This window comes from Ochotona princeps, chromosome 10 (assembly GCF_030435755.1).
Source record: "Ochotona princeps isolate mOchPri1 chromosome 10, mOchPri1.hap1, whole genome shotgun sequence".
Classification (NCBI taxonomy): Eukaryota; Metazoa; Chordata; class Mammalia; order Lagomorpha; family Ochotonidae; genus Ochotona; species Ochotona princeps.
The window spans coordinates 40241263-40251916 of NC_080841.1; the positions used below are offsets into that span (position 1 = coordinate 40241263).

The 10654-nt window shown below is 47.0% G+C and overlaps 1 long non-coding RNA gene across 1 annotated transcript; it reads right to left on the bottom strand.

The window, feature by feature from the left end:
- Positions 1 to 2381: 2381 nt before the first annotated feature.
- On the bottom strand, positions 2382 to 9981 carry LOC131481257 (uncharacterized). The gene is made up of 3 exons (XR_009246190.1): positions 9219 to 9981; positions 7973 to 8111; positions 2382 to 2847 (listed from the first exon to the last, which is right to left on the bottom strand). It is a non-coding gene; the product is annotated as an uncharacterized LOC131481257 (long non-coding RNA).
- Positions 9982 to 10654: the final 673 nt, after the last annotated feature.

Sequence of the window (10654 nt, forward strand, 5' to 3'; positions counted from 1 at the left end):
CTGTGAAGGGCAGTGGAAGATAGCCCAATGGTTTGGGTCTCTGCCACATATATGGGAGACCTAGAAGGGGCTTCTGGCTCCTGGCTTCTGTCTAGCCCAGCCCTGGCTATTATAGTCATCTGGGAAGTGAGCCATAGATGAAAGCTGTCTTCTTTTCTCTTCTCTTCTTTCTCTCTCTCTCTCTCTCCTATAGGTCATGAGGGTACTGCCTTCAGAGGGAATTAAGGTAGTTGTTGTAAAACCCTTGGTTACTGCCCATGAGAGTGAGCTGCTAGAGACAGGAGCCCAGCCCCTGCATTGCTGTCTGACTTCCTCTTTGACCATGTGATTCCCTCCCCACACCCCAGCCAATACACATTCCTGCCATTGTGACGCATCTACCATGAGGTCCCCTCCAGAGCTGGAGCCATGCATTGCACTTCCAAGGCCACGGGCTAAGTACAGCTCTTTGCCTTATAAAGTAACCTGCCTCAGGTAATGAAAAACTGACTTCATGTCTACATCCATCCTGGGCCTACCACTATTCTGCTAGATGACAATGAATGAGTTGCTGAGCCTGTTGTACACAGCAGCAGTTGAGGCAGGACTGAGATGTGTGCAATTTATTTGGGAAGTGATCTCTGGAAGATGGAGCAAGGAAATGGAAAGCAGAAAGGACCGGTTATTACTGAGCCAGTGACCACTGCTAGGAGAGCAGCTGGCGTCCTGCTCTGCCAGGCACTCTCTGAGAACCACATTGAAATATCTCAGAACTGTCCCTGCTAAGCAGGGGATACCGGGATCTTTATCTGTTGGTTCAGCTCTGACCTGCATGGTTGGGCACCTCTGGGAGACCTCAGAGTTGTTGAGGGCCAAAGGCCTTAGAGAAAAGTTCTGAGTCAATGAAGCCAGGTACACTTGAAATTGGTCACTGTCATCAGGCACCTGCCTGCCACAGAGTGAGCCAAGAGGGTGAAGTGTGTCTCTCCTGAAGCTCTGAAATTCCTAACACTTGATTTCTTCACCTTTAAATTGGGGTCTTTAGTCTTTGCAGAAACTAAGACAGCATTCACTTCCTATCACCCATCTCAATATGCCTGCTACACAGGTGAATGCCAAGTATTTCTTAGTAGGAGCAACTGTTGAATGAATTTGCTATCTCAAAAACATACTTTGTGATCCCACTGTCCTATATGGAGATGCCGCGAGAGGTCAGAGAAACACCAGAGGACTTGCCTTCTAGTTCCATTCCAGTTAACTGAGTGAGCCACTGGATTTCCTGAGCCTGCTGCTGAAGTCCTTAGTTCTGTGGCAAGCAGATGAGAGCCTAAGAAGGGAGTCTCTGGCCCTGGATCCAGCAGGGCCATCTGCAGAAAAGCTAGCCTTTCTGGCACATGTTTTCAACACGGATGCAGGCAAGGCTCCCTGAGGACAGTGATTCATGCCCACATCTGTTACTGTTTATTCCAGATGCTGCCTGCAACAGGCTCCTCTCTGTCCATCCTCCCATCCTCCTGCAGCCTTCCCCCTCAGTCATAGAGAGTGGGAGATGGACAAGAGGGAAGCTGTTTTCTTCAGGGAGAATCATTGTGTGATTGGAGGGCAGTGTTTGCAACCAAGATCAAGGAGGGAAAAAGTGAGAAAGGAAAGACAAGAAGGTGGTTTAGTTACAAATCTGCTTTTCACCAAAACTGAATGCCTTGGGTTGCCTTTCCAATGGCAGGGAGAATTTCCTGAGTTGCCATTGTCTGTCACTAAGTGCACCAAGTTTGGAGCATGCTGGGTCCACAGCCTGGAAGAAAATCATTCTGTGGGCAAAGCCACATGGCTCACATAAGGCTTAAAGCCAGGATTTCTCTACGTCATAGCTAGCAAAGATAACTGCTCTATGACAAATGCTAAAACCTTCTCAAAAATAGCAAAGTGACACCTCTTTCCTGCCTGAATTTTTACATTTAGAAAAGACTCTGAGATTTTTTTTAGCCCCCTGTAAAAAGACAAGGAGACTTTAAAAAGTCCATGGAAAACAGATTTAAAAGTTATTGATTTTGATTTAAAACACAGTTTAAATGTGTACTTCGTTTCGTAACCTGCATTCATCATGAGCTTTGTTGAAGACTCCCTGTATGCATGGGTTTCAGAAACCTTTGGAAGCAAAAATCTTTGAAATCCATTTTTTCCACCTTCATATAAATAATTCTGGAAACTGTTGTTGATTTTTTCCCCTTTATCTGGAATCCCCATCCCATTATCACTAGTGGCAGCCACTCAATCTGTAAGCCACAGGTCAGATGTCTTTTCTCCAGAAAGTCTCCATGATCTCCTGAAAGATTAACATTTTCTGGAGACAGAAGCAGCACCAAAGGGACTTCTTATGTCCTTTATGGTCGGCCTGGAAGGAATAATGTCAACACTTTGATCTTACACATGTTGAAACAGCTTCAAATTGAGAGAGATCTTTGTTTAATCAGAGTGTGTATGCATATATTCAAGAGGCGGAGAAAGTGAGGGGGACCGAAATGATCAATGGCTAGGAGGGTATAAACCTAAGTGGCTATGATTTATGGGCTGAGCAATAAAAGGAATTTCTTTCTGTCCTCTTCTAAACCATCTATTTGGAATTTCTAAATGCTCCCAGATATGAAGATGTGAAAGCATTTTCTTCTTCATGTCTTTGGGCTACCTGATGTTTGTTAAATGGGCTCGGAGGCCTTGGCTTGCAGATGCTGCTGCTTTGAAGTCCACAGATGGCCATCTCCGTCACCTTTGGTGTCTGGGAATCCAGCAGATGCACCTGCTGGACAGGAGACTCCAGTCTGTTCTGTTACCTCTTTCATCATTTACAAAAGTCCAAACACTTGGTTGAAACTGTAGGCTATGGAAAAGACTGACTTAGGTGGAGCAGATATTTTTCCCTGCTTGGATTTCATTTACATCCTTTTATCCTATTAACCTGAAAAGCTATCAGAAGATGTACACAAATGAGGACAATTATGGAGAAGTGAGAATAGTTGCCCATTAAGAGCCCACACAATTGGAAACAAGGTAGGGCAGTGCTTGTCTCCTGGGGGCTCTGTGCCTCAGGGAATGGAGGCTAGGCCTGGGGCCTCAGTGGCGTCCCTCCACAATGCTTTTCACATTGTGAGTGGAGGAGAGACTCTTGCCAATGACTCAAAATCATACTGTCATCTAGCTCATGACTTCACTCTGTGGTTCACCTCAAACTGCAGTGGTCTCCAGATACCTCTTGTCCTCACCTTTCCTTTTCCACTATCAGCACTCCAGGACTTGCAGTCCACTGGAGTGTGCCTAACCTTCCCCACCTCAGGTTGTTCCCCCTCAAGTTGCCCTGTATCTCTTTGTCAGCCTCCTCCTCCTTAACCAGCGCTCCACTTGAATGTCTCTTCCTTTTTGTTATCACTTTAGGCCTCAGCTCTCTCTGACCTTGACTGACCATCACCAGCCACACCCATCCCCAAAGCCTCAGTCACTTTCACCCCGTCTTCATTCACCTCAGTCTTTGGTTTCAAAGCCCTTCCTCCATCACATCAGGGAGCGAACTGTGGATATTAACTGCTGCATAAGACAATGGCCAAGCAGCTCCAGTGACAGCTGACGTCTCCAAGGGGGCCACTGTGATCATACAGGTGGCCACGTGCCCACTTATGAGCAAACTCCCCAGAGAGCCCCCTGACCTGTCTCCTTTCCCACCTGCCTGTCTGGCTGCTCTGCCACCTCTAGCTGCTGTTATCTTCCCCAAGCCAAAGTGGTTCCCAGTTCTAGGACATTCCTGTTGGTCTCTTGAGCAATTATTGAATTTCAAACAAAACCCATAGAGAGAAATAGGAAGGGCTAAGATTAAATTATTCTGGAAACATGAAATAGAGACCAGAGAGCTCAAGAGAGTTATATTTCAGAAATATTCATTGTGCTCCAATAGCAAAAACAAAAAAACAATATTTGGAGGCCCGTGCCATGGTTTAGTAGACCAAACCTCCACCTGCAGCACCTACATCCCAAATGAACACCAATTTGTGTCCCAGCTGCTCCATTTCCAAGTCCAGCTCCCTGTTAAAGGCCTGGGAAAGTAGCCGAGGATAGCCCAAGGCTTTTGGCCCCTGCACCCACATAGGAGATCTGGAGGAAGTTCCTGTCTCTTAGTTTTGGACTGGCCTGTTCTGGCCATTGCAGCTATTTGGGGAGTGAACCAGCAGATGGAAAATCTCTCTATCTCTCCCTCCCTCTCTGTAACTTTGGCTTTCAAGTAAAATAAAGTAAATCTTAAAAAAAATAATAAACAGTGGCTTGATTGAAAACTCATTTCACTTTAAACCAGGAATAGAAGCAGCAGAATCAGACCCTTCATGTAGCATACATTGCAGGGTGGTGGCTGAGCCTGCCTCGTGAGGTTAGCCTTATCTACTGAATAGAAACCTTCATCTCGAAAGCTCTAAGTGCTTCAGCTACGTCAGTCCCTGGGACCTAATAACATGTTTTAAAATGATGTTAAATTTCATTAATAGCTGGGGGGAACTACAATAGGAAAGCCCAAGCTCACAGAGCCCATCAGTGTTAGCAGTGGGACTGACACTCATACCTAGAACCTCAGTGTTTTGTGCCATCACAGGAGGGTATTCACTGCACACCCATGCGGTCAGTCAGTCATGCTGTGGCAAACGCTGTGTTCATGCCAAGGAAATGACAATGAATAAGACCATGGGAAACAAGCATAGAGACAAAATGGCGAGCACTGACAGGTACCTGGCAAATGCTTACTATGCCTGGCATTCTCTCTCATGGCATCTCTGTGAAGAATACATCTTAGGGACAAGGGAACAGAAGCTCTAAACACCAAAACCTGCCCCGTGCTTCCCTCCTAGTGGCTGGCAGAGCAGGAGTGCCCACGTTGCTCTTTTCCTCCAGCTCCTGTTCACCCGTTCCCTGAGCCAGTCTCCAAAAGACAAACACCAAATCTATTCTAAAACATCCTTCCTCTCTGTAAGTGTCTTATTGGATATCCCTTGAGTTCCTTCTTCCCCATTCATTCGGTTGTGGTACAGCCTGAAGTAGTAGAAGAGACGGTGTTTATGTTCATGGTTCTGAGATATGCTCCCAAATTTCTACTCCCAAGAATAAGCCCATCCTAGGTAGGAAACGCCAAGTAGTGTTACAAAGCATTAATGGGTCCTTTGACATTTGTGAGGGTCCACTCTGGGTCAAGGACTACAGAGATGGAAGGACATCGTCCTGTCCTTGAGGAGTCCACAGTTCTCTGATAACTACATGCCTAATAATCATGGCATGATAATATAGCAGACAATTTATTTGTTACAAGTAAGCAGGAGGTATGGTGAGCTGCAAGGAGGAAGTACATGAGTGCTATGGGAAGAACAACTGATGAAGGATGAGCATTCACCTGCCTCCAGGAGAGGAAGATTGGGGAGGAGGGAGCAGAGGGGCCAAACCTGATCAGAGAGGAAGAGCAGGCAGGCAGAGGCCACTGCACCTCCACTGAATCAAGGCACTCCTCAGAGATGTTATGTGCATGGGTTGGGTATGGTTTCAGTGTATCCACAGGGGGTGGGGGTCAGGGGCTTGTGTGTTGCAGGGTCGGTGCTCAGTGTGAATCAGTGAGAGGTAATTTGAGGATTGTGTCCTGGGAAGGAAGTAACTGTGGTTCTGTGGGACCCAAGTTGTTCTCAGGAGAGGACTGTTGTAAGACAGGAAGCCTGGGCCCTCTCCATTTCCTGACTTCCTGTCTCACCATGTGGTGTCTCTCTTCCACATGCACTCCCCATCCTCTGCCATGGACCCTCCGCCGAAGGCCACACAGACAGGGCTGCTGATGTTGAACTTCTGGTCTCCAAAACTTAAACTAAATACTGTATCAATACTGAGCTTCAGGTATTTATTAAAATAACAGCACAGGGGAATGGAGTGAGGACGATGGAGTGGGAGAACCCTTGCTGCTTTCCACATTCCGTCATCAAGCACTGCTTCATTTGCTTCTTTCTGCTCGGTGCTCTTCCTTCCCTACTCCACCCGCTTTGGATGAGGAATTGACCTCCTCTCTCTCTGCTGCCTTCGTAGGTCTCATGATAGTCATAGAAACTCAGAAACCACACCCCTCTCACACACACACAGAACCTGGTACGTGCATCACAGGCATCCTGGCTGTCCAATGGCTAATTTTTTTTTACCTCCAACTGAAATGCCTCGAGAATGACAACTGGCCTCTCTGTTCAGCTGAGTGCTTTTAGAGTTTTCCCTCCATGGAACAGATGCTATGGTGAGGGAGGTGCCTCTTTGGAGACTCCCTGCTTTCAAAACCTGTGGTGCCAAAATGCTACCTCCTGTGCCTCACTCTCCACATCTGTAAAATGGGAATGGTTATTCTCTATAGACCACTTCGGAAAGTTTCTATTGGATTTAAAAGACCATTCACACTTAAACAACTGCCTGGAGCAGACCAAGCTGGCAAAGCCATTGGAAACTTAATGTTTAAACTCAATCACTGGTAGAGGTGGGATTTGGCTGGGCTGGGTGGCCATGTGAATACACGGAAAGTTGATATGGAGTTGACTTCCCAGGAGTCAGGAAAGTGGCAGCCCTCCTCTGGCCAGGCTTTAGGTAAGATCAGAGCTGGCCATGTGGGGAGGAAGAACACCCAATCCAGAACAGCTGGAAAGGAGGCACCTGGAGGGCAGGGTAAGAACCAGGGCAGCCCAACGCAGCAGGCAGCAGAGAGAGAAGGATGAGCAGCTGGGGAGGAGGCCACAGGCATGCAGGGGCCTGGGGCCAAGAAGATGGGCTTGGAGTCCTGCAGCCTTGCCCCAGGATTGCTATCACCCAGGGCACTGTAAGCCAAAGAGATGGCCCCTAGAGGAACCCCCCATAGTACCTTCCCCTGCTGCCTTTCCTGTCTTCCTCCAGGCCAGCAATGTCCTCCTTAGCCCTAGAAGGTGAGAAGAAATGAAGATCCTCTGCAGCTGCACGGGGCTTAACTGGGGGCACCGCTGAAGGTTCAATAGCATGGATGCCCGCTGTGGACAGGACACTGCAACCTGATGTGCAGTAGGGTGCAGGGCCAAGTGACAGCTCCTTAGGAAGGACCAGAGATGTCCCTCTTCCTCCAGGCTGCATTGTCTCCCACACCTAGGCTCCTTCTCAGCTTACAGCAAGGGGGATAGGTGCTGTGGTCAGCAGGCTAAGCTATCACATCTGAGTGCTGGGTTTGAGTCCTGGCTACTCTACTTCAGCTTCAGGCTAATGCACACTCTGGGGAGACATCCGGTGATTGCTCAGATAATGAGGCCCCTGCTGCCCACGTGGGAGACCTGGGTACAGTTGCTGGCTCCTGGCTGAAGCCTGCTCCAGCTCTGACTGCTGCAAGCATCTGGGGAGTGAACCAACAGATGGAAGATCAGGAACTCTGTCTCTCTCTCGCTTGCTCACTCTCTCTCTCTCCGACTTTCACATAAAGCTTACTATTTTTAAAAAGCAAACAAATGAGCACTGGAAGAAACTGCTGTCAGTCCCTTGCCATTCGCCTATGCATGGAGCATTTCCTCTGAGGTGGACTCATGCCTTGCTGCCCCATTCTTTCACCAGCTCCAGACAAGCATCATCTCTTCCTGCCTCCTGTCCTCATAAACTGAAGCCTCCTTCAACAACCCCAACATGGTGTATTTTGCCTTTCAGCCATCATGTGTAGGACCTTGAATGGGACCACCCTACCATGGCCCTGGGCCTCTGTGGGACACTCTACTCCCTGCAGATTTGTATTTACTTCTCTCCTTGCTCCTTTGGTATCCTTTGTCTTATTTACATTTGACTGACACATCATAGTGATACAAATGGGTGGGCTTTCTCTTGTTTGTTATTTTTTTACCTAAGCACAAAGCCTGACCTTCCCTTCTCATCTGCTCACCCTCCCTGCATTAGAATGGCCTACTGTGGTCACTGTCTCCCTTCCAGCACCACCAAGACGTACCTATAGGGCTTCTCAGGAAGAATAAATGCCTTTCCACAGGCACCTGAATCTCTGCATTTCACCAGGCTTCTGGATACTGCTGATTTTGCCAGCTTGCAAAGCATACTTGGAGCAGTGAGGTCTATGCTTAAAAATCCACCTGCAGAGAAAGAATGATTAGCTCTTCTCTTACAATGACAGGACCGAATGCTTTCTGTTCCAACCTACCTTACGAGCCCCATTTGTAAGCTACCCAAATGACGAATCCCACATAGTTTGACATTTCTGGATATCTCCCAGTTTTGCTGCTCATCCTCCAAGGGCCAACACACTCATCACCCCACCCTCTCTCTTACCATCCGTCTCTGTAGGCATAATTAGCAAAGTTTTCATTTTCCACAAATGCCTTTTTACTTTATCCTCTTATAGTTACCATCACTTTGTATTATTTATACCTTCTTTCTCAACCAAGCCCAAGATCAAGCAACCCAGGGAAAAGAAATTCAGCAAGAAAGCAGAGAAAAGAGGCTGAAAGCCAGAGCAAAGCTAGGTCCATGGACAGAGTCAGAGAAGGGAGAAACCAACTGAAGACTGTGCCAGAGCACAGCTGCAAAACCGGTGGACGTGGGAGTGAGTGACAACTATGTCAGGCGGTTGGAAAGATCCCCAAAGCCCTTCCTGACTCACCCGAGGTTCTGCCTACAGCTTGGCCCTCTGGTCCTCTCTCTGGAGATTTCATGGGATACCTTCCTATCCACTTTGGCTTTTCCAGGTTTGATTACATCTCCAATGTACCTCATAAGATCCACACCCAAACCTTCTATAAGGATCCTCCCATCAAGGGCCTGGTTCCGGCTAAATAAAGGAAGATAGTTCCCAAAATCACCTTGTCCACTAGTCACTTTTCAGAGCAGAGACTCCATCTGAACCCCCTCTCTAGCTCCCTCACTGCACTGCACAGTATGCGAGCAGGTAGCTGAGGGGAACAAGGTGATCACCCATTGCCTCCAAGAAAAATGGGCTTCCTCTGGCAGTCTATTTTTTGATCATTTCTATTCCTATGTGCCAAGCATTGTGCACATTATGCAAATGAATACTAAAGACACAGTTTTAAAGGTATGATGTCTAAAACACATGGACTCCAAGCCAGGACACTGTTCAAGAGCTTTGCTTGGCAAAAAATGCAATTAAATAAAATGTGACCCTACTTTCAGTAAGAGCTACTGAATGGATTTCTTCCAAACTATTTCTCAAAAGAGCCACTGACTCTTTCTAGGTAATCTTCATGTCATTTATGTGTTGGCTTTAGAAATTACAGAATCTCTGATTCAGGATGTAAGCAGCAAATTGTTCTCTTCCCATCTTAGGTTGTTCAATTTAGCAGTTAATTTTTAAAAGCTATTTTGTCCTGATTTTAAAAAAAGGCAAACACCAGCATAAATACCTGGGAAATGGAGAAAACACAGACATAAACTTACCAGGAGGATATCAGATTGTAAACATTTGTCTCTTCTTCATGTACTTGCATATTGTACTAAAATTTACTTAATAGTTATCCCTAGTACATAGTAAAAACTAAATATCACTTTCCATTTTCTGCCTTTCACCCAACACAATTATGAACCTTTCTCTAAATTCCTTGAGGAACATGAGTTTAATAACAACACAGAATTTCAAAATAAGGGAATACGTCATTTAGTCTACCGAGCCTCCATTTGGGGGCTTTTATAACCTCTAGAAGAAAGATCCTCAGGTTGGAGCTGTACCTCCCTGTCCCCCAGGAGGTGACCCTGGCCAGTTTTGTACCATAGGACTCTGTCTTCCCTAGCAACAGGCCAGGGTCCAGCAGAGTACTTGAGGTAGGAACCTGAAGCTTCAAGGAAAGAGACAAGGAATCCTACTATTTTCAAATGTGATTTTGAAAAGTTCCAGAATTCTGACTTCTCCAGAGCCCTAGGTGCCTGTCTTTGCCTACAGTCAGGCTTCAGAAAAGACAGGGGCAGGCTCGAATCACTGTGGGAAATTCTGGTAAAGACTTTGAGACAGATTGCTGAGTTGCCTTCCAGAGGAGGCACATCTACATTGCAAGTGTCTGGACTTTTCAGACCAGTGGTGTTCCTGGGCATAGTTCTCGCTCAGAGGGAGAGTCTGTTGTTTGAGTGCTGCCGGAGGCAGAGGTGTGAGCTTGTCCACTGGCATGCGCATAAGCAGCAGAGCTGTAACTTGCACTTGCAAGAGTGGGTGCATGCTGTCATCTCAGTTGATGTGCGTAGGCACATGGCTGGGGTACAAGTGGAATTTTCCTTTTGAAAGGCTGAGGTTTACAGTAATTTTCCTAATTTCAAACAGAGAACTGTTCCTGTAAATTGCAGTAATCCGAGCCTGCCTGCAAGAAGGCAGGGAGGCTCCTGATGCCATCATCTTAAAGTCATTTTAGCAACTTCGTGCTCACTCCTTGCTTCCTACTAATCTGTCTCTCCAGAAACGGCAACAGGAAGCAAGCTGAAGGAGCTCCCTGCAGGGCGCTGAGCTACCTGCTGCTTCCGAAGGCCTCACAACCATATGGCACCATGTGGACCACAGGTGTTACCGTTCAGGAGGCCACAGAGGCAAAACTTCCATGATTTGCCATCTTGGCTTCTCATGATTCTAATCACCCCTGGGCACACCAACACCACACCAAGGCCAAAGCAAACAAAGGTA